Source organism: Acipenser ruthenus, chromosome 10 (genome assembly GCF_902713425.1).
Source record: "Acipenser ruthenus chromosome 10, fAciRut3.2 maternal haplotype, whole genome shotgun sequence".
Lineage (NCBI taxonomy): Eukaryota > Metazoa > Chordata > Actinopteri > Acipenseriformes > Acipenseridae > Acipenser > Acipenser ruthenus.
Window position 1 is genome coordinate 23,248,809 of NC_081198.1, and position 25,657 is coordinate 23,274,465.

The 25,657-nt window shown below is 46.8% G+C and overlaps 4 non-coding genes and 6 pseudogenes across 4 annotated transcripts; all 10 read right to left on the reverse strand.

The window, feature by feature from the left end:
* Positions 1–22: 22 nt before the first annotated feature.
* Positions 23–177, reverse strand: LOC131738701 (U2 spliceosomal RNA; annotated as a pseudogene).
* Positions 178–4,772: 4,595 nt separating this feature from the next.
* On the reverse strand, positions 4,773–4,905 carry LOC131738837 (U2 spliceosomal RNA; annotated as a pseudogene).
* Positions 4,906–9,120: 4,215 nt separating this feature from the next.
* On the reverse strand, positions 9,121–9,255 carry LOC131738819 (U2 spliceosomal RNA; annotated as a pseudogene).
* Positions 9,256–13,959: 4,704 nt separating this feature from the next.
* LOC131738820 (U2 spliceosomal RNA) lies at positions 13,960–14,094 on the reverse strand (annotated as a pseudogene).
* A 3,391-nt stretch (positions 14,095–17,485) lies between these two features.
* Positions 17,486–17,676, reverse strand: LOC131739006 (U2 spliceosomal RNA). The gene has a single exon (XR_009330174.1). It is a non-coding gene; the product is annotated as a U2 spliceosomal RNA (small nuclear RNA).
* A 597-nt stretch (positions 17,677–18,273) lies between these two features.
* On the reverse strand, positions 18,274–18,464 carry LOC131739171 (U2 spliceosomal RNA). Its single transcript, XR_009330338.1, has one exon. It is a non-coding gene; the product is annotated as a U2 spliceosomal RNA (small nuclear RNA).
* Positions 18,465–19,063: 599 nt separating this feature from the next.
* On the reverse strand, positions 19,064–19,218 carry LOC131738660 (U2 spliceosomal RNA; annotated as a pseudogene).
* A 3,357-nt stretch (positions 19,219–22,575) lies between these two features.
* Positions 22,576–22,766, reverse strand: LOC131739017 (U2 spliceosomal RNA). The gene has a single exon (XR_009330185.1). It is a non-coding gene; the product is annotated as a U2 spliceosomal RNA (small nuclear RNA).
* Positions 22,767–23,364: 598 nt separating this feature from the next.
* LOC131739173 (U2 spliceosomal RNA) lies at positions 23,365–23,555 on the reverse strand. Its single transcript, XR_009330340.1, has one exon. It is a non-coding gene; the product is annotated as a U2 spliceosomal RNA (small nuclear RNA).
* A 599-nt stretch (positions 23,556–24,154) lies between these two features.
* On the reverse strand, positions 24,155–24,309 carry LOC131738662 (U2 spliceosomal RNA; annotated as a pseudogene).
* Positions 24,310–25,657: the final 1,348 nt, after the last annotated feature.

Sequence of the window (25,657 nt, forward strand, 5' to 3'; positions counted from 1 at the left end):
TGACTTTGACCAACGTTAGAGAAAGGTGTGCACCGTTCCCGGAGGTACTGCAATACCGGGCCGATGCGTGGAGTGGACGGAGCAAGCCCCTGTTCCATCTCCCGATTCCAAAAATCAATTTAATATATGGTCCCCTGATAGGGGACGTATCAGATATTAATACTCTTTTATTGAGATTTTACATTTTTTACATTTACACCCATTCGTTTTTTCATTCATTTTACATTTCTTTTAAAGATGACATTCATGCATACAGACATACATTTTGTTTTAAAAGCATTTAAAATACATTAAAAAACACCAAGACAATTGTGCTTTGTACATGGTTAAAACAGACACAGATTAAAATCAACATGAAAAAAACCTGTGCTGTTTTAAAAGTGACTGGAAAAAAAGAACCATCTATAAAAAACCAGTGCTTGTGAGGGCCGGGGAGTGCTCTCTAAAAAAGTGAACATAAACCTAGATCTAAAACAGGGACAGGGGAAAAGGGACAGTGTATAAACAGTGAGTTAAAATTCTAAAATTTTAAAACACTTAATCTTTAGTAAAATACTCTTTTATTGAGATTTTACATTTTTTTACATTTACACCCATTCGTTTTTTCATTCATTTTACATTTCTTTTAAAGATGACATTCATGCATACAGACATACATTTTGTTTTAAAAGCATTTAAAATACATTAAAAAACACCAAGACAATTGTGCTTTGTACATGGTTAAAACAGACACAGATTAAAATCAACATGAAAAAAACCTGTGCTGTTTTAAAAGTGACTGGAAAAAAAGAACCATCTATAAAAAACCAGTGCTTGTGAGGGCCGGGGAGTGCTCTCTAAAAAAGTGAACATAAACCTAGATCTAAAACAGGGACAGGGGAAAAGGGACAGTGTATAAACAGTGAGTTAAAATTCTAAAATTTTAAAACACTTAAAATGTAACTTTTAATAGTTTACATTAAAAATCTTAAAGATACATAAAACGAAACAAAACAAAATCAAATAAAACATTCAAATTAAATCAAAGGTCCATAAAACTGAAACAAAAAGACTACATAAAACCAGGGCACCGTTGAAAAACGGTCATGCCAGCTAAAAAGGGCGGAATGCTGGCATGACAAAATAAATAAAAGGCTTAGCGGTGCCCCGTAGTCCCGCTCCTAGGAGCTAGCGGTTCCAGTTTTTTCCTTTATTCCATCTTCACGTCCTGAAGTCCGGCGATCCTCCACTCCGCGCAGGCCTTGTCCTTCCTGAGGGTCCGGATGTCCAGAATTACAAAGTCCTTGATAAGAGTTTGTGCCCTTCTGGTCGTGGTGATAGTGTCTAGCTCCTGCTTGTGATAGACACAGACGTTACGGCCTTCCCACAGGATCTGCTTGACAACATTGATGACACGCCAAACGCACTTAGCTGTGCTGGTAGTGATTCCTCCCGCAGGCCCATAGAGCACAGTCTCAGCGGTCATCTTGGCCGTGTCAGCAAACCTGTTTAGGAAGACAGAGACAGAGAGCCAGACACTGCCAGCCACATCACACTCCCAGAAGATATGGGCTGGTGTTTCTCTCTTGCGGCACTTTGCATAGGGGCATGTTTCTACTTGGGCTAGTCCCCTCCTGAACATGAACGCTCGAGTGGGGAGTGCACTGTGGACGGTGTTCCATGCTATATCCTTCTGGACATTACTGAGGCAGCTGTGAGACACATTCTCCCAGATTTTTTGGCTTTGGGTGAGGGAGAAAGTAGCTACTTTTTCAATTTCCTGGGAACCGGCAAGATATTTAGTTACAGCCTTGTATTCCCAGGAGGCCAATTTTGCTTTATCTAAGCCCAATTTATATATAGTGTCCCTTAAGGTTCTATAATACAATGGGGGGTCCCAGGAGTACGGCACGGTGTTATCAATAGTGCAGAGGCCCAAGGCCCTGAGACAGGTGGCAAAATAGAAACGATTCATGTAACATACCTTCCTGTCCAGGGCCTGGATGTTCTTGATAGTTTGCGTGAGCCCCTGCACTCGGGTGAGCTGCACAACGTCCGGGACCCCCTTACCTCCCTTCTTGTCGGCTTTACTCAGGGTGGCTCGCTTTACCCTCTCCATCTTGCTGCCCCAGATAAAGCGGTGGATAATGCGGTCCACCACTTTTTTGGTGGTCCTGTCTGGGGGAAAGATTTTTCCTACATAAGAGAGGATGGGGAACAGTATAGACTTGGTTATTAATACTCTACCCGTCATTGTTAAGGATCTTGTGCTCCATCCGCCAATCTTTTTACGGACCTGGTTAATGGCCGCCGTCCAGCTCTGGGCCCCCGAGCTATTGTTCTCGAAAATGAGGCCCAGAATCTTGATTTTGTCCTTTTTGACAGGGTACATGTCCGACAGTTCCCTATCTACCTGCCAATTTTTAGACACGTAGACTTCGCTCTTGGACTTATTAATCACTGCCCCGGTCGCCGTGCAGTACTTCTCAAGGATATTACTAATCCGAGGTACCGACGATGTGTTGGTGCAAATGAGTGACACATCGTCCATATATGCTGTTGTTTTGACCTGGACCCCGTTGGATCCAGGCAGCTGGAAACCAGTTATATTGGTATCCCTACGAATTGCCTGCAGGAGGGGTTCAATGCACACGACATATAGCAGTGGGGATAGTGGGCAACCCTGTCTGACCCCTGACTGGATAGATATTTTACCAGTCAGGTGCCTGTTCACCAAGACTCGGGTACTAATGTTTGTATAGATGGTTTTAACCCACTCCCTAAGTCCAGGAGCGAATTTCATCTGGTCCATCACTTTGTACATATATTCATGGCTTACCCTATCGAACGCCTTCTCCTGGTCAAGGTTGAACAGGCAGAGGGGATGGTTCCGTTCTCTAGAATAAGCCAGAATGTCCCTTGTTAACATTAAAATATCCGTGATGGACCTCCCTGGGACGCCACAAGCCTGGTCGGGGCCAATGACCAAAGGGAGGTGTACTTGTAGCCGGAGCATCAGAGCTTTGGCTAGTATCTTGTAATCCACGCAAAGGAGGCTGATTGGGCGCCAATTCCGTAGATCTTTAACTTCCCCTTTCTTATGAAGGAGAGTAATTACACTCTCCCGCATAGAAGGGCCCAACCGCTTCTCCCTGTAGACCGCTCTGTAGACCTCCGCTAAATGGACTTTTAGCGTGTCCCAAAAAAGATGGTAATACTCACCCGGGATGCCATCTGGACCTGGCGTCTTACCGGTGTTCATGGTCTTAACCGCCTGGGTGAGCTCCTCCAGCGTGAGTTCTGGGTCCTTCTCCTCCTCCTCCTCGTCCCGCACTGAGTCAGGCTCCAACTGGCTCAGGAACCACTCTATCAGGGTGTCATCTGTAGCTTTGATGTTATACAGGTCCCTATAGAAGTTCTCTACCACTTTTTTCACTCCCTCACTATCCTCTACTATCCTCCCCCTGCTGTCGAGCATGGAGGACATCAAGTGCCGCTTCTCCCTCGTTTTCTGGAAGAAGAAGCGAGTACACTTTTCATCTTCCTCCATTTTTTGCACTTTTGCATTGTGCATGACCTTTCGTTGTTCCTCCCTACAAAGCACTGAAAGATCTAGCTTGGTCTGGGCTATCTCGTCGCTTACAGGGAACCCCCGAAGCTGAAGCAGGCTCAGACGCTGGAGGGCAGCATTCAGGTATTTATATTTGGCCCTCCTTTCTTTGGCTTTCCTCTTGCCTGCTGCTATGAAATAACCCTTAGTTCTCATTTTGACCATCTCCCACCACTCTATAGGGGAGTTGAATAGGTCACGCAAAGTGGTCCACTCAACAAGCCTGCTCTTATAGGCTGCAGCTATGGAGGGGTCATCGAGTAAGGAGGTGTTTAATTTCCAGACCCCTGACCCCATCTGGGAGGTCTGAGGGACCTGCAATGTTACCTGCAGGAGCCTATGGTCAGAGAAGAAGACGGCCTGGGTGTCTACTGCCGTCTTCGTAAGGGAGCTGGTATGCAGGACGAGATCTATACGGGAGAAGGAGGTCCCAGATGAGCTCACCCAGGTAAAGGGAGGCACCAGGTCCTTACCTGCATCACACAGGGAGAAATCAGATATTACGGAGGACAAAACTCTACTAGAGTGGTCGTTGCGTGGCCTGCTCCGGTCTACGTCCCTCAGAGCACAATTGAAGTCACCTGACACGATGACGGGTACGTTCCCCAGCAGGAGTGGACGCAGCTGTGGAAAAAATTGAACTCTTTCGTTTTGGTTAGTGGGTGCGTAGACATTGACCAGTCTGAGGGGAGTGTTGTTGTATGTCACATCCACGCTCAGAATTCTACCAGGTTCTACCTCCCTGCTGCTGCGGGAGGTAATAAATGGGTTTTTAAACAGGATACCTACTCCGTCGGCTCTGGCTATGTTGGAGCCCGACCAGAAGGAGTCCCCCAGGGTCCAACTCTCCTTCAGGTCCCTATAATCAGGGCTCGACGAAATACCACACTCCTGCAGAAAGATGAGATCTGCTTTCAAGATAGCTAGATAGTTTAGTACATCAAATCTTTTTTGTGTCTCCCTGATGCTCCTGACATTAACAGACACACATATCAGGGCCATCAGGGTAGCTAACAAGAAAAGGAGTCGCTGCGTCCAGAAAGAGAGAAAGAAAGAAAGAAAGAAAAAAAAAAGAAGTAAAACGGCGGGAAAACTTGCATCAACACTGGCACTCTCCCTCCAGCAGGGGTAGACAAAATGCTCACAGGAGAGATCCAGATCTGACTTTGACCAACGTTAGAGAAAGGTGTGCACCGTTCCCGGAGGTACTGCAATACCGGGCCGATGCGTGGAGTGGACGGAGCAAGCCCCTGTTCCATCTCCCGATTCCAAAAATCAATTTAATATATGGTCCCCTGATACTCTTTTATTGAGATTTTACATTTTTTTACATTTACACCCATTCGTTTTTTCATTCATTTTACATTTCTTTTAAAGATGACATTCATGCATACAGACATACATTTTGTTTTAAAAGCATTTAAAACACATTTAAAAACACCAAGACAATTGTGCTTTGTACATGGTTAAAACAGACACAGATTAAAATCAACATGAAAAAAACCTGTGCTGTTTTAAAAGTGACTGGAAAAAAAGAACCATCTATAAAAAACCAGTGCTTGTGAGGGCCGGGGAGTGCTCTCTAAAAGTTCAAAAGTGAACATAAAACTATATTACTAAAACAGGGACAGGGGAAAAGGGACAGTGTGTGGAACAGTGAGTTAAAATTCTAAAATTTTAAAACACTTAAAATGTAACTTTTAATAGTTTACATTAAAAATCTTAAAGATACATAAAACAAAACAAAACAAAATCAAATAAAACATTCAACATAAATCAAATAAAAGTCCATAAAACTGAAACAAAAAGACTACATAAAACCAGGGCACCGTTCAAAAACGGTCATGCCAGCTAAAAAGGGCGGAATGCTGGCATGACAAAATAAATAAAAGGCTTAGCGGTGCCCCGTAGTCCCGCTCCTAGGAGCTAGCGGTTCCAGTTTTTTCCTTTATTCCATCTTCACGTCCTGAAGTCCGGCGATCCTCCACTCCGCGCAGGCCTTGTCCTTCCCGAGGGTCCGGATGTCCAGAATTACAAAGTCCTTGATAAGAGTTTGTGCCCTTCTGGTCGTGGTGATAGTGTCTAGCTCCTGCTTGTGATAGACACAGACGTTACGGCCTTCCCACAGGATCTGCTTGACAACATTGATGACACGCCAAACGCACTTAGCTGTGCTGGTATCGATTCCTCCCGCAGGCCCATAGAGCACAGTCTCAGCGGTCATCTTGGCCGTGTCAGCAAACCTGTTTAGGAAGACAGAGACAGAGAGCCAGACACTGCCAGCCACATCACACTCCCAGAAGATATGGGCTGGTGTTTCTCTCTTGCGGCACTTTGCATAGGGGCATGTTTCTACTTGGGCTAGTCCCCTCCTGAACATGAACGCTCGAGTGGGGAGTGCACTGTGGACGGTGTTCCATGCTATATCCTTCTGGACATTACTGAGGCAGCTGTGAGACACATTCTCCCAGATTTTTTGGCTTTGGGTGAGGGAGAAAGTAGCTACTTTTTCAATTTCCTGGGAACCGGCAAGATATTTAGTTACAGCCTTGTATTCCCAGGAGGCCAATTTTGCTTTATCTAAGCCCAATTTATATATAGTGTCCCTTAAGGTTCTATAATATAATGGGGGGTCCCAGGAGTACGGCACGGTGTTATCAATAGTGCAGAGGCCCAAGGCCCTGAGACAGGTGGCAAAATAGAAACGATTCATGTAACATACCTTCCTGTCCAGGGCCTGGATGTTCTTGATAGTTTGCGTGAGCCCCTGCACTCGGGTGAGCTGCACAACGTCCGGGACCCCCTTACCTCCCTTCTTGTCGGCTTTACTCAGAGTGGCTCGCTTTACCCTCTCCATCTTGCTGCCCCAGATAAAGCGGTGGATAATGCGGTCCACCACTTTTTTGGTGGTCCTGTCTGGGGGAAAGATTTTTCCTACATAAGAGAGGATGGGGAACAGTATAGACTTGGTTATTAATACTCTACCCGTCATTGTTAAGGATCTTGTGCTCCATCCGCCAATCTTTTTACGGACCTGGTTAATGGCCGCCGTCCAGCTCTGGGCCCCCGAGCTATTGTTCTCGAAAATGAGGCCCAGAATCTTGATTTTGTCCTTTTTGACAGGGTACATGTCCGACAGTTCCCTATCTACCTGCCAATTTTTAGACACGTAGACTTCGCTCTTGGACTTATTAATCACTGCCCCGGTCGCCGTGCAGTACTTCTCAAGGATATTACTAATCCGAGGTACCGACGATGTGTTGGTGCAAATGAGTGACACATCGTCCATATATGCTGTTGTTTTGACCTGGACCCCGTTGGATCCAGGCAGCTGGAAACCAGTTATATTGGTATCCCTACGAATTGCCTGCAGGAGGGGTTCAATGCACACGACATATAGCAGTGGGGATAGTGGGCAACCCTGTCTGACCCCTGACTGGATAGATATTTTACCAGTCAGGTGCCTGTTCACCAAGACTCGGGTACTAATGTTTGTATATATGGTTTTAACCCACTCCCTAAGTCCAGGAGCGAATTTCATCTGGTCCATCACTTTGTACATATATTCATGGCTTACCCTATCGAACGCCTTCTCCTGGTCAAGGTTGAACAGGCAGAGGGGATGGTTCCGTTCTCTAGAATAAGCCAGAATGTCCCTTGTTAACATTAAAATATCCGTGATGGACCTCCCTGGGACGCCACAAGCCTGGTCGGGGCCAATGACCAAAGGGAGGTGTACTTGTAGCCGGAGCATCAGAGCTTTGGCTAGTATCTTGTAATCCACGCAAAGGAGGCTGATCGGGCGCCAATTCCGTAGATCTTTAACTTCCCCTTTCTTATGAAGGAGAGTAATTACACTCTCCCGCATAGAAGGGCCTAACCGCTTCTCCCTGTAGACCGCTCTGTATACCTCCGCTAAATGGACTTTTAGCGTGTCCCAAAAAAGATGGTAATACTCACCCGGGATGCCATCTGGACCTGGCGTCTTACCGGTGTTCATGGTCTTAACCGCCTGGGTGAGCTCCTCCAGCGTGAGTTCTGGGTCCTTCTCCTCCTCCTCCTCGTCCCGCACTGAGTCAGGCTCCAACTGGCTCAGGAACCACTCTATCAGGGTGTCATCTGTAGCTTTGATGTTATACAGGTCCCTATAGAAGTTCTCTACCACTTTTTTCACTCCCTCACTATCCTCTACTATCCTCCCCCTGCTGTCGAGCATGGAGGACATCAAGTGCCGCTTCTCCCTCGTTTTCTGGAAGAAGAAGCGAGTACACTTTTCGTCTTCCTCCATTTTTTGCACTTTTGCATTGTGCATGACCTTTCGTTGTTCCTCCCTACAAAGCACTGAAAGATCTAGCTTGGTCTGGGCTATCTCGTCGCTTACAGGGAACCCCCGAAGCTGAAGCAGGCTCAGACGCTGGAGGGCAGCATTCAGGTGTTTATATTTGGCCCTCCTTTCTTTTGCTTTCCTCTTGCCTGCTGCTATGAAATAACCCTTAGTTCTCATTTTGACCATCTCCCACCACTCTATAGGGGAGTTGAATAGGTCACGCAAAGTGGTCCACTCAACAAGCCTGCTCTTATAGGCTGCAGCTATGGAGGGGTCATCGAGTAAGGAGGTGTTTAATTTCCAAACCCCTGACCCCATCTGGGAGGTCTGAGGGACCTGCAATGTTACCTGCAGGAGCCTATGGTCAGAGAAGAAGACGGCCTGGGTGTCTACTGCCGTCTTCGTAAGGGAGCTGGTATGCAGGACGAGATCTATACGGGAGAAGGAGGTCCCAGATGAGCTCACCCAGGTAAAGGGAGGCACCAGGTCCTTACCTGCATCACACAGGGAGAAATCAGATATTACGGAGGACAAAACTCTACTAGAGCGGTCGTTGCGTGGCCTGCTCCGGTCTACGTCCCTCAGAGCACAATTGAAGTCACCTGACACGATGACGGGTACGTTCCCCAGCAGGAGTGGACGCAGCTGTGGAAAAAATTGAACTCTTTCGTTTTGGTTAGTGGGTGCGTAGACATTGACCAGTCTGAGGGGAGTGTTGTTGTATGTCACATCCACGCTCAGAATTCTACCAGGTTCTACCTCCCTGCTGCTGCGGGAGGTAATAAATGGGTTTTTAAACAGGATACCTACTCCGTCGGCTCTGGCTATGTTGGAGCCCGACCAGAAGGAGTCCCCCAGGGTCCAACTCTCCTTCAGGTCCCTATAATCAGGGCTCGACGAAATACCACACTCCTGCAGAAAGATGAGATCTGCTTTCAAGTTAGCTAGATAGTTTAGTACATCAAATCTTTTTTGTGTCTCCCTGATGCTCCTGACATTAACAGACACACATATCAGGGCCATCAGGGTAGCTAACAAGAAAAGGAGTCGCTGCGTCCAGAAAGAGAGAAAGAAAGAAAGAAAGAAAAAAAAAAGAAGTAAAACGGCGGGAAAACTTGCATCAACACTGGCACTCTCCCTCCAGCAGGGGTAGACAAAATGCTCACAGGAGAGATCCAGATCTGACTTTGACCAACGTTAGAGAAAGGTGTGCACCGTTCCCGGAGGTACTGCAATACCGGGCCGATGCGTGGAGTGGACGGAGCAAGCCCCTGTTCCATCTCCCGATTCCAAAAATCAATTTAATATATGGTCCAATGATAGGGGACGTATCAGATATTAATACTCTTTTATTGAGATTTTACATTTTTTTACATTTACACCCATTCGTTTTTTCATTCATTTTACATTTCTTTTAAAGATGACATTCATGCATACAGACATACATTTTGTTTTAAAAGCATTTAAAATACATTTAAAAACACCAAGACAATTGTGCTTTGTACATGGTTAAAACAGACACAGATTAAAATCAACATGAAAAAAACCTGTGCTGTTTTAAAAGTGACTGGAAAAAAAGAACCATCTATAAAAAACCAGTGCTTGTGAGGGCCGGGGAGTGCTCTCTAAAAAAGTGAACATAAACCTAGATCTAAAACAGGGACAGGGGAAAAGGGACAGTGTATAAACAGTGAGTTAAAATTCTAAAATTTTAAAACACTTAAAATGTAACTTTTAATAGTTTACATTAAAAATCTTAAAGATACATAAAACAAAACAAAACAAAATCAAATAAAACATTCAAATTAAATCAAAGGTCCATAAAACTGAAACAAAAAGACTACATAAAACCAGGGCACCGTTGAAAAACGGTCATGCCAGCTAAAAAGGGCGGAATGCTGGCATGACAAAATAAATAAAAGGCTTAGCGGTGCCCCGTAGTCCCGCTCCTAGGAGCTAGCGGTTCCAGTTTTTTCCTTTATTCCATCTTCACGTCCTGAAGTCCGGCGATCCTCCACTCCGCGCAGGCCTTGTCCTTCCCGAGGGTCCGGATGTCCAGAATTACAAAGTCCTTGATAAGAGTTTGTGCCCTTCTGGTCGTGGTGATAGTGTCTAGCTCCTGCTTGTGATAGACACAGACGTTACGGCCTTCCCACAGGATCTGCTTGACAACATTGATGACACGCCAAACGCACTTAGCTGTGCTGGTAGTGATTCCTCCCGCAGGCCCATAGAGCACAGTCTCAGCGGTCATCTTGGCCGTGTCAGCAAACCTGTTTAGGAAGACAGAGACAGAGAGCCAGACACTGCCAGCCACATCACACTCCCAGAAGATATGGGCTGGTGTTTCTCTCTTGCGGCACTTTGCATAGGGGCATGTTTCTACTTGGGCTAGTCCCCTCCTGAACATGAACGCTCGAGTGGGGAGTGCACTGTGGACGGTGTTCCATGCTATATCCTTCTGGACATTACTGAGGCAGCTGTGAGACACATTCTCCCAGATTTTTTGGCTTTGGGTGAGGGAGAAAGTAGCTACTTTTTCAATTTCCTGGGAACCGGCAAGATATTTAGTTACAGCCTTGTATTCCCAGGAGGCCAATTTTGCTTTATCTAAGCCCAATTTATATATAGTGTCCCTTAAGGTTCTATAATACAATGGGGGGTCCCAGGAGTACGGCACGGTGTTATCAATAGTGCAGAGGCCCAAGGCCCTGAGACAGGTGGCAAAATAGAAACGATTCATGTAACATACCTTCCTGTCCAGGGCCTGGATGTTCTTGATAGTTTGCGTGAGCCCCTGCACTCGGGTGAGCTGCACAACGTCCGGGACCCCCTTACCTCCCTTCTTGTCGGCTTTACTCAGGGTGGCTCGCTTTACCCTCTCCATCTTGCTGCCCCAGATAAAGCGGTGGATAATGCGGTCCACCACTTTTTTGGTGGTCCTGTCTGGGGGAAAGATTTTTCCTACATAAGAGAGGATGGGGAACAGTATAGACTTGGTTATTAATACTCTACCCGTCATTGTTAAGGATCTTGTGCTCCATCCGCCAATCTTTTTACGGACCTGGTTAATGGCCGCCGTCCAGCTCTGGGCCCCCGAGCTATTGTTCTCGAAAATGAGGCCCAGAATCTTGATTTTGTCCTTTTTGACAGGGTACATGTCCGACAGTTCCCTATCTACCTGCCAATTTTTAGACACGTAGACTTCGCTCTTGGACTTATTAATCACTGCCCCAGTCGCCGTGCAGTACTTCTCAAGGATATTACTAATCCGAGGTACCGACGATGTGTTGGTGCAAATGAGTGACACATCGTCCATATATGCTGTTGTTTTGACCTGGACCCCGTTGGATCCAGGCAGCTGGAAACCAGTTATATTGGTATCCCTACGAATTGCCTGCAGGAGGGGTTCAATGCACACGACATATAGCAGTGGGGATAGTGGGCAACCCTGTCTGACCCCTGACTGGATAGATATTTTACCAGTCAGGTGCCTGTTCACCAAGACTCGGGTACTAATGTTTGTATATATGGTTTTAACCCACTCCCTAAGTCCAGGAGCGAATTTCATCTGGTCCATCACTTTGTACATATATTCATGGCTTACCCTATCGAACGCCTTCTCCTGGTCAAGGTTGAACAGGCAGAGGGGATGGTTCCGTTCTCTAGAATAAGCCAGAATGTCCCTTGTTAACATTAAAATATCCGTGATGGACCTCCCTGGGACGCCACAAGCCTGGTCAGGGCCAATGACCAAAGGGAGGTGTACTTGTAGCCGGAGCATCAGAGCTTTGGCTAGTATCTTGTAATCCACGCAAAGGAGGCTGATTGGGCGCCAATTCCGTAGATCTTTAACTTCCCCTTTCTTATGAAGGAGAGTAATTACACTCTCCCGCATAGAAGGGCCCAACCGCTTCTCCCTGTAGACCGCTCTGTAGACCTCCGCTAAATGGACTTTTAGCGTGTCCCAAAAAAGATGGTAATACTCACCCGGGATGCCATCTGGACCTGGCGTCTTACCGGTGTTCATGGTCTTAACCGCCTGGGTGAGCTCCTCCAGCGTGAGTTCTGGGTCCTTCTCCTCCTCCTCCTCGTCCCGCACTGAGTCAGGCTCCAACTGGCTCAGGAACCACTCTATCAGGGTGTCATCTGTAGCTTTGATGTTATACAGGTCCCTATAGAAGTTCTCTACCACTTTTTTCACTCCCTCACTATCCTCTACTATCCTCACCCTGCTGTCGAGCATGGAGGACATCAAGTGCCGCTTCTCCCTCGTTTTCTGGAAGAAGAAGCGAGTACACTTTTCGTCTTCCTCCATTTTTTGCACTTTTGCATTGTGCATGACCTTTCGTTGTTCCTCCCTACAAAGCACTGAAAGATCTAGCTTGGTCTGGGCTATCTCGTCGCTTACAGGGAACCCCCGAAGCTGAAGCAGGCTCAGACGCTGGAGGGCAGCATTCAGGTATTTATATTTGGCCCTCCTTTCTTTTGCTTTCCTCTTGCCTGCTGCTATGAAATAACCCTTAGTTCTCATTTTGACCATCTCCCACCACTCTATAGGGGAGTTGAATAGGTCACGCAAAGTGGTCCACTCAACAAGCCTGCTCTTATAGGCTGCAGCTATGGAGGGGTCATCGAGTAAGGAGGTGTTTAATTTCCAGACCCCTGACCCCATCTGGGAGGTCTGAGGGACCTGCAATGTTACCTGCAGGAGCCTATGGTCGGAGAAGAAGACGGCCTGGGTGTCTACTGCCGTCTTCGTAAGGGAGCTGGTATGCAGGACGAGATCTATACGGGAGAAGGAGGTCCCAGATGAGCTCACCCAGGTAAAGGGAGGCACCAGGTCCTTACCTGCATCACACAGGGAGAAATCAGATATTACGGAGGACAAAACTCTACTAGAGCGGTCGTTGCGTGGCCTGCTCCGGTCTACGTCCCTCAGAGCACAATTGAAGTCACCTGACACGATGACGGGTACGTTCCCCAGCAGGAGTGGACGCAGCTGTGGAAAAAATTGAACTCTTTCGTTTTGGTTAGTGGGTGCGTAGACATTGACCAGTCTGAGGGGAGTGTTGTTGTATGTCACATCCACGCTCAGAATTCTACCAGGTTCTACCTCCCTGCTGCTGCGGGAGGTAATAAATGGGTTTTTAAACAGGATACCTACTCCGTCGGCTCTGGCTATGTTGGAGCCCGACCAGAAGGAGTCCCCCAGGGTCCAACTCTCCTTCAGGTCCCTATAATCAGGGCTCGACGAAATACCACACTCCTGCAGAAAGATGAGATCTGCTTTCAAGTTAGCTAGATAGTTTAGTACATCAAATCTTTTTTGTGTCTCCCTGATGCTCCTGACATTAACAGACACACATATCAGGGCCATCAGGGTAGCTAACAAGAAAAGGAGTCGCTGCGTCCACCCCATAGCGACTATGATTGGGAGGTCGGGACACTCTTCCTACTCTTAGCTCTACGCTTGCTTCGAGGGGGCTTGGGCTTATTTGCAACTCCCATCACCCCTGAGAAGGTACTCACTGCTGCCTCGTCCAAGAAGGCACCGTCTTTATATGCACAGTACGTGGAGTTGTTGGGGCTATTCAACTCCCCACAAGGTAAGTCTGGTGGAACTTGCTCAGGGCCCCTCGGAACGTGTGGGTCAGCTTTGTCCTGGGGGGGGTTAGTGGCAATGCCACTACCCTCTAAACCTTAGTCTTAGAAAGATTTATTCGAACTGAAGAGAAGCCAGAGTATATGGCTGGCTAAGAAGGACCTGGCATAGGGACATGTTCCACCACACTTGTCTGGTTAGCTGCATGCTCCCAGGAAACAAACTGCTGCTGTCTACATCATCACCACATGTGAATAAAAGAAAGAAAGACAGCAAGAAAGAAAGAGAGAAAGAAAAAGAAAGAAAGAAAGAGAGAAAGAAAAAAAAAGAAGTAAAACGGCGGGAAAACTTGCATCAACACTGGCACTCTCCCTCCAGCAGGGGTAGACAAAATGCTCACAGGAGAGATCCAGATCTGACTTTGACCAACGTTAGAGAAAGGTGTGCACCGTTCCCGGAGGTACTGCAATACCGGGCCGATGCGTGGAGTGGACGGAGCAAGCCCCTGTTCCATCTCCCGATTCCAAAAATCAATTTAATATATGGTCCAATGATAGGGGACGTATCAGATATTAATACTCTTTTATTGAGATTTTACATTTTTTTACATTTACACCCATTCGTTTTTTCATTCATTTTACATTTCTTTTAAAGATGACATTCATGCATACAGACATACATTTTGTTTTAAAAGCATTTAAAATACATTTAAAAACACCAAGACAATTGTGCTTTGTACATGGTTAAAACAGACACAGATTAAAATCAACATGAAAAAAACCTGTGCTGCTTTAAAAGTGACTGGAAAAAAAGAACCATCTATAAAAAACCAGTGTTTGTGAGGGCCGGGGAGTGCTCTCTAAAAAAGTTCAAAAGTGAACATAAAACTAGATCTAAAACAGGGACAGGGGAAAAGGGACAGTGTATAGAACAGTGAGTTAAAATTCTAAAATTTTAAAACACTTAAAATGTAACTTTTAATAGTTTACATTAAAAATCTTAAGATACATAAAACAAAACAAAACAAAATCAAATAAAACATTCAACGTAAATCAAATAAATGTCCATAAAACTGAAACAAAAAGACTACATAAAACCAGGGCACCGTTGAAAAAACGGTCATGCCAGCTAAAAAGGGCGGAATGCTGGCATGACAAAATAAATAAAAGGCTTAGCGGTGCCCCGTAGTCCTGCTCCTAGGAGCTAGCGGTTCCAGTTTTTTCCTTTATTCCATCTTCACGTCCTGAAGTCCGGCGATCCTCCACTCCGCGCAGGCCTTGTCCTTCCCGAGGGTCCGGATGTCCAGAATTACAAAGTCCTTGATAAGAGTTTGTGCCCTTCTGGTCGTGGTGATAGTGTCTAGCTCCTGCTTGTGATAGACACAGACGTTACGGCCTTCCCACAGGATCTGCTTGACAACATTGATGACACGCCAAACGCACTTAGCTGTGCTGGTATCGATTCCTCCCGCAGGCCCATAGAGCACAGTCTCAGCGGTCATCTTGGCCGTGTCAGCAAACCTGTTTAGGAAGACAGAGACAGAGAGCCAGACACTGCCAGCCACATCACACTCCCAGAAGATATGGGCTGGTGTTTCTCTCTTGCGGCACTTTGCATAGGGGCATGTTTCTACTTGGGCTAGTCCCCTCCTGAACATGAACGCTCGAGTGGGGAGTGCACTGTGGACGGTGTTCCATGCTATATCCTTCTGGACATTACTGAGGCAGCTGTGAGACACATTCTCCCAGATTTTTTGGCTTTGGGTGAGGGAGAAAGTAGCTACTTTTTCAATTTCCTGGGAACCGGCAAGATATTTAGTTACAGCCTTGTATTCCCAGGAGGCCAATTTTGCTTTATCTGAGCCCAATTTATATATAGTGTCCCATAAGGTTCTATAATACAATGGGGGGTCCCAGGAGTACGGCACGGTGTTATCAATAGTGCAGAGGCCCAAGGCCCTGAGACAGGTGGCAAAATAGAAACGATTCATGTAACATACCTTCCTGTCCAGGGCCTGGATGTTCTTGATAGTTTGCGTGAGCCCCTGCACTCGGGTGAGCTGCACAACGTCCGGGACCCCCTTACCTCCCTTCGAGTCTGGGTCTTGGATACTGTTGGTGGTGATGTGGACTGATCTTTGTTACTTGCTCCCTCTTCCTGCTCAGGCCTTGGCTTGTTCATGTTTGCCTTGCTGGCTCTGGCCATGTTGGCATAGGAAGAGGGGCAGTCCTTAAACAGGTGCCCCTTCTTTCCACACAAATTGCACTGCCTCTCTTCTCTGCAGTGGCTGGTCTCGTGGGGGGCGCCGCAGTTCCTGCACTTGACTACAGTACACGCGGCCGTCAGGTGTCCTAATTCCCCACATTTCCTGCAGAGTTTTGGCATCCCATTATAGAATACCAGCCCTCTGTTGGGCCCTAACACTATGGAGTTTGGAATGTGGCGGACGCCTCCAATGCCCGATGGATCAACATTAAGGCGTACCAGCCACTTTCTGGCTCCTGTCCAAACCCCATCTTCATCTGTAATTTTCCTCCCTTCTGATGACACCCTCCCATAGCGGTTAAGCCATGTTGTAATATCATAGTCGCTAACAGCCTCATTGAAAAATTGGACAGTAACAACTTTCATTTCTCTGTCTGTCAGTGCATCCACACAAAATTCTTTGTATGGAGCGAGATATTTATTCTCCCCCCAAAAGGACCACATTTCTTGTAACTTTTGGGGGTTCCTAAAACTGACCTCAAACACTTCCTTAAGCCCTGGCAATTTCACCAAACAATTCAAGTCAGAAGGGGAAAAACCCATACCCCTCTGAAGAATGGTCCGGCTGAACTCCAGTCTCGTCAGTCCTGGTTCCGTTTCATCTTGCTTGTTTCTTGTGAAGCGCACCGCATTGTGCCTCCTGGTTTCCTGGGTTGGCCGGAACGCCATCCTTCAGCTGGCTCCTCCGATTGGGGTGGGAGAAGCCTCTGGACGTCCGGGTTGTCTCTCTCTACGGAAAAGAGACAACGTAAGCAGCAAATCTGGGCAGTTGAAGGAACTATTACTTTAGTCCCTGAGGAGATGGTCGCCTCGCAAGAGGGACCCCCTCCCCAGGTGAACGGTGTCCTTCCCTGGCGGAGTAGGGGGCGCTGCTTGGCACCGAGACCACGTAGGAAGAATCGTGGCTGTGACGCCTCCTCGGGGTCCGGGGCCGCCCTCTGCTCCTCCCAGATGGCGCCCTCTGCTGGGCGCCTGCTGCTCTCTCGGTCTGGATCTCGATTACAATCAAGGGCTGGGGATGAGGTCGTCTAGGTCATCAAAGGGTCCTCAAAGGTCGTCTGGATGGTAGGTCCTCCTTCTCTCTAACTCCAGGAACGTCTGGAAAAGCCGGAACCGCCTGAAAAAGAAAAAAACGGGAACCGCCTGAAAAAGAAAAAACTGCTCTCAACAGTCAACAAAATCTTGAAAGACCCTCGGCCTGGATTGGGCAAGCCAAAACCAGACTGAGCATTAGTCTTCCAAAAAGTTGCCGAGCTGAAGAAAGCCAGTCAAAAATAAAAAAAATTCTGTTCCTCCTCACCCGAACAAACCTCTCACAGACCCTCGGAGGGAGCGGGCAATGCCACTACCCTCTAAGCCTTAGTCTTAGAAAGATTTATTCGAACTGAAGAGAAGCCAGAGTATATGGCTGGCTAAGAAGGACCTGGCATAGGGACATGATCCACCACACTTGTCTGGTTAGCTGCATGCTCCCAGGAAACAAACTGCTGCTGTCTACATCATCACCACATGTGAATAAAAGAAAGAAAGACAGCAAGAAAGAAAGAGAGAAAGAAAGAGAAAGAAAGAAAGAGAGAAAGAAAAAAAAAGAAGTAAAACGGCGGGAAAACTTGCATCAACACTGGCACTCTCCCTCCAGCAGGGGTAGACAAAATGCTCACAGGAGAGATCCAGATCTGACTTTGACCAACGTTAGAGAAAGGTGTGCACCGTTCCCGGAGGTACTGCAATACCGGGCCGATGCGTGGAGTGGACGGAGCAAGCCCCTGTTCCATCTCCCTATTCCAAAAATCAATTTAATATATGGTCCCCTGATAGGGGACGTATCAGATATTAAACTGATAAGAACAGATACTACACTTGATCTTAGCCAAAAGGCCGAGAAGCGATGGCGACTTGGCCCTTGCCCGGGGCCCCCCAGCCCGGACGGCACAGGGGGATTCAAAGGTGGGTGCAAAATTTCAAGCACAAGCAGACCCCAAAAAAACGGGCTGCTGCTTCCAGAGGGGAAATGTGCAATTTAAGCAGGAGAAAACAAAACAAAGCAAAAACACACATAACACCAAAAACAAAACATAAACTGGCGGAGTGCGTCTTACAAATAGTCATGCCAAGCTGCTATGCTGTGCAAGGTGCCTTGGGTAACTACAACTGTGCCTCGCTGGCTGGCTGGCTTGCTAAGAAGGTCCTGGCATAGGGACATGTTCCACCACACTTGTCTGGTTAGCTGCATGCTCCCAGGAAACAACCTGCTGCTGTCTACATCATCACCACATGTGAATAAAAGAAAGAAAGACAGCAAGAAAGAAAGAGAGAAAGAAAGAGAGAAAGAGAGAAAGAAAGAGAGAAAGAAAGAAAGAGAGAAAGAAAAAAAAAAGAAGTAAAACGGCGGGAAAACTTGCATCAACACTGGCACTCTCCCTCCAGCAGGGGTAGACAAAATGCTCACAGGAGAGATCCAGATCTGACTTTGACCAACGTTAGAGAAAGGTGTGCACCGTTCCCGGAGGTACTGCAATACCGGGCCGATGCGTGGAGTGGACGGAGCAAGCCCCTGTTCCATCTCCCGATTCCAAAAATCAATTTAATATATGGTCCCCTGATAGGGGACGTATCAGATATTAAACTGATAAGAACAGATACTACACTTGATCTTAGCCAAAAGGCCGAGAAGCGATGGCGACTTGGCCCTTGCCCGGGGCCCCCCAGCCCGGACGGCACAGGGGGATTCAAAGGTGGGTGCAAAATTTCAAGCACAAGCAGACCCCAAAAAAACGGGCTGCTGCTTCCAGAGGGGAAATGTGCAATTTAAGCAGGAGAAAACAAAACAAAGCAAAAACACACACATAACACCAAAAACAAAACATAAACTGGCGGAGTGCGTCTTACAAATAGTCATGCCAAGCTGCTATGCTGTGCAAGGTGCCTTGGGTAACTACAACTGTGCCTCGCTGGCTGGCTGGCTTGCTAAGAAGGTCCTGGCATAGGGACATGTTCCACCACACTTGTCTGGTTAGCTGCATGCTCCCAGGAAACAACCTGCTGCTGTCTACATCATCACCACATGTGAATAAAAGAAAGAAAGACAGCAAGAAAGAAAGAGAGAAAGAAAGAGAGAAAGAGAGAAAGAAAGAGAGAAAGAAAGAAAGAGAGAAAGAAAAAAAAAAGAAGTAAAACGGCGGGAAAACTTGCATCAACACTGGCACTCTCCCTCCAGCAGGGGTAGACAAAATGCTCACAGGAGAGATCCAGATCTGACTTTGACCAACGTTAGAGAAAGGTGTGCACCGTTCCCGGAGGTACTGCAATACCGGGCCGATGCGTGGAGTGGACGGAGCAAGCCCCTGTTCCATCTCCCGATTCCAAAAATCAATTTAATATATGGTCCCCTGATAGGGGACGTATCAGATATTAATACTCTTTTATTGAGATTTTACATTTTTTACATTTACACCCATTCGTTTTTTCATTCATTTTACATTTCTTTTAAAGATGACATTCATGCATACAGACATACATTTTGTTTTAAAAGCATTTAAAATACATTTAAAAACACCAAGACAATTGTGCTTTGTACATGGTTAAAACAGACACAGATTAAAATCAACATGAAAAAAACCTGTGCTGTTTTAAAAGTGACTGGAAAAAAAGAACCATCTATAAAAAACCAGTGCTTGTGAGGGCCGGGGAGTGCTCTCTAAAAAAGTGAACATAAACCTAGATCTAAAACAGGGACAGGGGAAAAGGGACAGTGTATAAACAGTGAGTTAAAATTCTAAAATTTTAAAACACTTAAAATGTAACTTTTAATAGTTTACATTAAAAATCTTAAAGATACATAAAACAAAACAAAACAAAATCAAATAAAACATTCAAATTAAATCAAAGGTCCATAAAACTGAAACAAAAAGACTACATAAAACCAGGGCACCGTTGAAAAACGGTCATGCCAGCTAAAAAGGGCGGAATGCTGGCATGACAAAATAAATAAAAGGCTTAGCGGTGCCCCGTAGTCCCGCTCCTAGGAGCTAGCGGTTCCAGTTTTTTCCTTTATTCCATCTTCACGTCCTGAAGTCCGGCGATCCTCCACTCCGCGCAGGCCTTGTCCTTCCCGAGGGTCCGGATGTCCAGAATTACAAAGTCCTTGATAAGAGTTTGTGCCCTTCTGGTCGTGGTGATAGTGTCTAGCTCCTGCTTGTGATAGACACAGACGTTACGGCCTTCCCACAGGATCTGCTTGACAACATTGATGACACGCCAAACACACTTAGCTGTGCTGGTAGTGATTCCTCCCGCAGGCCCATAGAGCACAGTCTCAGCGGTCATCTTGGCCGTGTCAGCAAACCTGTTTAGGAAGACAGAGACAGAGAGCCAGACACTGCCAGCCACATCACACTCCCAGAAGATATGGGCTGGTGTTTCTCTCTTGCGGCACTTTGCATAGGGGCATGTTTCTACTTGGGCTAGTCCCCTCCTGAACATGAACGCTCGAGTGGGGAGTGCACTGTGGACGGTGTTCCATGCTATATCCTTCTGGACATTACTGAGGCAGCTGTGAGACACATTCTCCCAGATTTTTTGGCTTTGGGTGAGGGAGAAAGTAGCTACTTTTTCAATTTCCTGGGAACCGGCAAGATATTTAGTTACAGCCTTGTATTCCCAGGAGGCCAATTTTGCTTTATCTAAGCCCAATTTATATATAGTGTCCCTTAAGGTTCTATAATACAATGGGGGGTCCCAGGAGTACGGCACGGTGTTATCAATAGTGCAGAGGCCCAAGGCCCTGAGACAGGTGGCAAAATAGAAACGATTCATGTAACATACCTTCCTGTCCAGGGCCTGGATGTTCTTGATAGTTTGCGTGAGCCCCTGCACTCGGGTGAGCTGCACAACGTCCGGGACCCCCTTACCTCCCTTCGAGTCTGGGTCTTGGATACTGTTGGTGGTGATGTGGACTGATCTTTGTTACTTGCTCCCTCTTCCTGCTCAGGCCTTGGCTTGTTCATGTTTGCCTTGCTGGCTCTGGCCATGTTGGCATAGGAAGAGGGGCAGTCCTTAAACAGGTGCCCCTTCTGTCCACACAAATTGCACTGCCTCTCTTCTCTGCAGTGGCTGGTCTCGTGGGGGGCGCCGCAGTTCCTGCACTTGACTACAGTACACGCGGCCGTCAGGTGTCCTAATTCCCCACATTTCCTGCAGAGTTTTGGCATCCCATTATAGAATACCAGCCCTCTGTTGGGCCCTAACACTATGGAGTTTGGAATGTGGCGGACGCCTCCAATGCCCGATGGATCAACATTAAGGCGTACCAGCCACTTTCTGGCTCCTGTCCAAACCCCATCTTCATCTGTAATTTTCCTCCCTTCTGATGACACCCTCCCATAGCGGTTAAGCCATGTTGTAATATCATAGTCGCTAACAGCCTCATTGAAAAATTGGACAGTAACAACTTTCATTTCTCTGTCTGTCAGTGCATCCACACAAAATTCTTTGTATGGAGCGAGATATTTATTCTCCCCCCAAAAGGACCACATTTCTTGTAACTTTTGGGGGTTCCTAAAACTGACCTCAAACACTTCCTTAAGCCCTGGCAATTTCACCAAACAATTCAAGTCAGAAGGGGAAAAACCCATACCCCTCTGAAGAATGGTCCGGCTGAACTCCAGTCTCGTCAGTCCTGGTTCCGTTTCATCTTGCTTGTTTCTTGTGAAGCGCACCGCATTGTGCCTCCTGGTTTCCTGGGTTGGCCGGAACGCCATCCTTCAGCTGGCTCCTCCGATTGGGGTGGGAGAAGCCTCTGGACGTCCGGGTTGTCTCTCTCTACGGAAAAGAGACAACGTAAGCAGCAAATCTGGGCAGTTGAAGGAACTATTACTTTAGTCCCTGAGGAGATGGTCGCCTCGCAAGAGGGACCCCCTCCCCAGGTGAACGGTGTCCTTCCCTGGCGGAGTAGGGGGCGCTGCTTGGCACCGAGACCACGTAGGAAGAATCGTGGCTGTGACGCCTCCTCGGGGTCCGGGGCCGCCCTCTGCTCCTCCCAGATGGCGCCCTCTGCTGGGCGCCTGCTGCTCTCTCGGTCTGGATCTCGATTACAATCAAGGGCTGGGGATGAGGTCGTCTAGGTCATCAAAGGGTCCTCAAAGGTCGTCTGGATGGTAGGTCCTCCTTCTCTCTAACTCCAGGAACGTCTGGAAAAGCCGGAACCGCCTGAAAAAGAAAAAAACGGGAACCGCCTGAAAAAGAAAAAACTGCTCTCAACAGTCAACAAAATCTTGAAAGACCCTCGGCCTGGATTGGGCAAGCCAAAACCAGACTGAGCATTAGTCTTCCAAAAAGTTGCCGAGCTGAAGAAAGCCAGTCAAAAATAAAAAAAATTCTGTTCCTCCTCACCCGAACAAACCTCTCACAGACCCTCGGAGGGAGCGGGCAATGCCACTACCCTCTAAGCCTTAGTCTTAGAAAGATTTATTCGAACTGAAGAGAAGCCAGAGTATATGGCTGGCTAAGAAGGACCTGGCATAGGGACATGATCCACCACACTTGTCTGGTTAGCTGCATGCTCCCAGGAAACAAACTGCTGCTGTCTACATCATCACCACATGTGAATAAAAGAAAGAAAGACAGCAAGAAAGAAAGAGAGAAAGAAAGAGAAAGAAAGAAAGAGAGAAAGAAAAAAAAAGAAGTAAAACGGCGGGAAAACTTGCATCAACACTGGCACTCTCCCTCCAGCAGGGGTAGACAAAATGCTCACAGGAGAGATCCAGATCTGACTTTGACCAACGTTAGAGAAAGGTGTGCACCGTTCCCGGAGGTACTGCAATACCGGGCCGATGCGTGGAGTGGACGGAGCAAGCCCCTGTTCCATCTCCCTATTCCAAAAATCAATTTAATATATGGTCCCCTGATAGGGGACGTATCAGATATTAAACTGATAAGAACAGATACTACACTTGATCTTAGCCAAAAGGCCGAGAAGCGATGGCGACTTGGCCCTTGCCCGGGGCCCCCCAGCCCGGACGGCACAGGGGGATTCAAAGGTGGGTGCAAAATTTCAAGCACAAGCAGACCCCAAAAAAACGGGCTGCTGCTTCCAGAGGGGAAATGTGCAATTTAAGCAGGAGAAAACAAAACAAAGCAAAAACACACATAACACCAAAAACAAAACATAAACTGGCGGAGTGCGTCTTACAAATAGTCATGCCAAGCTGCTATGCTGTGCAAGGTGCCTTGGGTAACTACAACTGTGCCTCGCTGGCTGGCTGGCTTGCTAAGAAGGTCCTGGCATAGGGACATGTTCCACCACACTTGTCTGGTTAGCTGCATGCTCCCAGGAAACAACCTGCTGCTGTCTACATCATCACCACATGTGAATAAAAGAAAGAAAGACAGCAAGAAAGAAAGAGAGAAAGAAAGAGAGAAAGAGAGAAAGAAAGAGAGAAAGAAAGAAAGAGAGAAAGAAAAAAAAAAAGAAGTAAAACGGCGGGAAAACTTGCATCAACACTGGCACTCTCCCTCCAGCAGGGGTAGACAAAATGCTCACAGGAGAGATCCAGATCTGACTTTGACCAACGTTAGAGAAAGGTGTGCACCGTTCCCGGAGGTACTGCAATACCGGGCCGATGCGTGGAGTGGACGGAGCAAGCCCCTGTTCCATCTCCCGATTCCAAAAATCAATTTAATATATGGTCCCCTGATAGGGGACGTATCAGATATTAAACTGATAAGAACAGATACTACACTTGATCTTAGCCAAAAGGCCGAGAAGCGATGGCGACTTGGCCCTTGCCCGGGGCCCCCCAGCCCGGACGGCACAGGGGGATTCAAAGGTGGGTGCAAAATTTCAAGCACAAGCAGACCCCAAAAAAACGGGCTGCTGCTTCCAGAGGGGAAATGTGCAATTTAAGCAGGAGAAAACAAAACAAAGCAAAAACACACACATAACACCAAAAACAAAACATAAACTGGCGGAGTGCGTCTTACAAATAGTCATGCCAAGCTGCTATGCTGTGCAAGGTGCCTTGGGTAACTACAACTGTGCCTCGCTGGCTGGCTGGCTTGCTAAGAAGGTCCTGGCATAGGGACATGTTCCACCACACTTGTCTGGTTAGCTGCATGCTCCCAGGAAACAACCTGCTGCTGTCTACATCATCACCACATGTGAATAAAAGAAAGAAAGACAGCAAGAAAGAAAGAGAGAAAGAAAGAGAGAAAGAGAGAAAGAAAGAGAGAAAGAAAGAAAGAGAGAAAGAAAAAAAAAAGAAGTAAAACGGCGGGAAAACTTGCATCAACACTGGCACTCTCCCTCCAGCAGGGGTAGACAAAATGCTCACAGGAGAGATCCAGATCTGACTTTGACCAACGTTAGAGAAAGGTGTGCACCGTTCCCGGAGGTACTGCAATACCGGGCCGATGCGTGGAGTGGACGGAGCAAGCCCCTGTTCCATCTCCCGATTCCAAAAATCAATTTAATATATGGTCCCCTGATAGGGGACGTATCAGATATTAATACTCTTTTATTGAGATTTTACATTTTTTACATTTACACCCATTCGTTTTTTCATTCATTTTACATTTCTTTTAAAGATGACATTCATGCATACAGACATACATTTTGTTTTAAAAGCATTTAAAATACATTTAAAAACACCAAGACAATTGTGCTTTGTACATGGTTAAAACAGACACAGATTAAAATCAACATGAAAAAAACCTGTGCTGTTTTAAAAGTGACTGGAAAAAAAGAACCATCTATAAAAAACCAGTGCTTGTGAGGGCCGGGGAGTGCTCTCTAAAAAAGTGAACATAAACCTAGATCTAAAACAGGGACAGGGGAAAAGGGACAGTGTATAAACAGTGAGTTAAAATTCTAAAATTTTAAAACACTTAAAATGTAACTTTTAATAGTTTACATTAAAAATCTTAAAGATACATAAAACAAAACAAAACAAAATCAAATAAAACATTCAAATTAAATCAAAGGTCCATAAAACTGAAACAAAAAGACTACATAAAACCAGGGCACCGTTGAAAAACGGTCATGCCAGCTAAAAAGGGCGGAATGCTGGCATGACAAAATAAATAAAAGGCTTAGCGGTGCCCCGTAGTCCCGCTCCTAGGAGCTAGCGGTTCCAGTTTTTTCCTTTATTCCATCTTCACGTCCTGAAGTCCGGCGATCCTCCACTCCGCGCAGGCCTTGTCCTTCCCGAGGGTCCGGATGTCCAGAATTACAAAGTCCTTGATAAGAGTTTGTGCCCTTCTGGTCGTGGTGATAGTGTCTAGCTCCTGCTTGTGATAGACACAGACGTTACGGCCTTCCCACAGGATCTGCTTGACAACATTGATGACACGCCAAACACACTTAGCTGTGCTGGTAGTGATTCCTCCCGCAGGCCCATAGAGCACAGTCTCAGCGGTCATCTTGGCCGTGTCAGCAAACCTGTTTAGGAAGACAGAGACAGAGAGCCAGACACTGCCAGCCACATCACACTCCCAGAAGATATGGGCTGGTGTTTCTCTCTTGCGGCACTTTGCATAGGGGCATGTTTCTACTTGGGCTAGTCCCCTCCTGAACATGAACGCTCGAGTGGGGAGTGCACTGTGGACGGTGTTCCATGCTATATCCTTCTGGACATTACTGAGGCAGCTGTGAGACACATTCTCCCAGATTTTTTGGCTTTGGGTGAGGGAGAAAGTAGCTACTTTTTCAATTTCCTGGGAACCGGCAAGATATTTAGTTACAGCCTTGTATTCCCAGGAGGCCAATTTTGCTTTATCTAAGCCCAATTTATATATAGTGTCCCTTAAGGTTCTATAATACAATGGGGGGTCCCAGGAGTACGGCACGGTGTTATCAATAGTGCAGAGGCCCAAG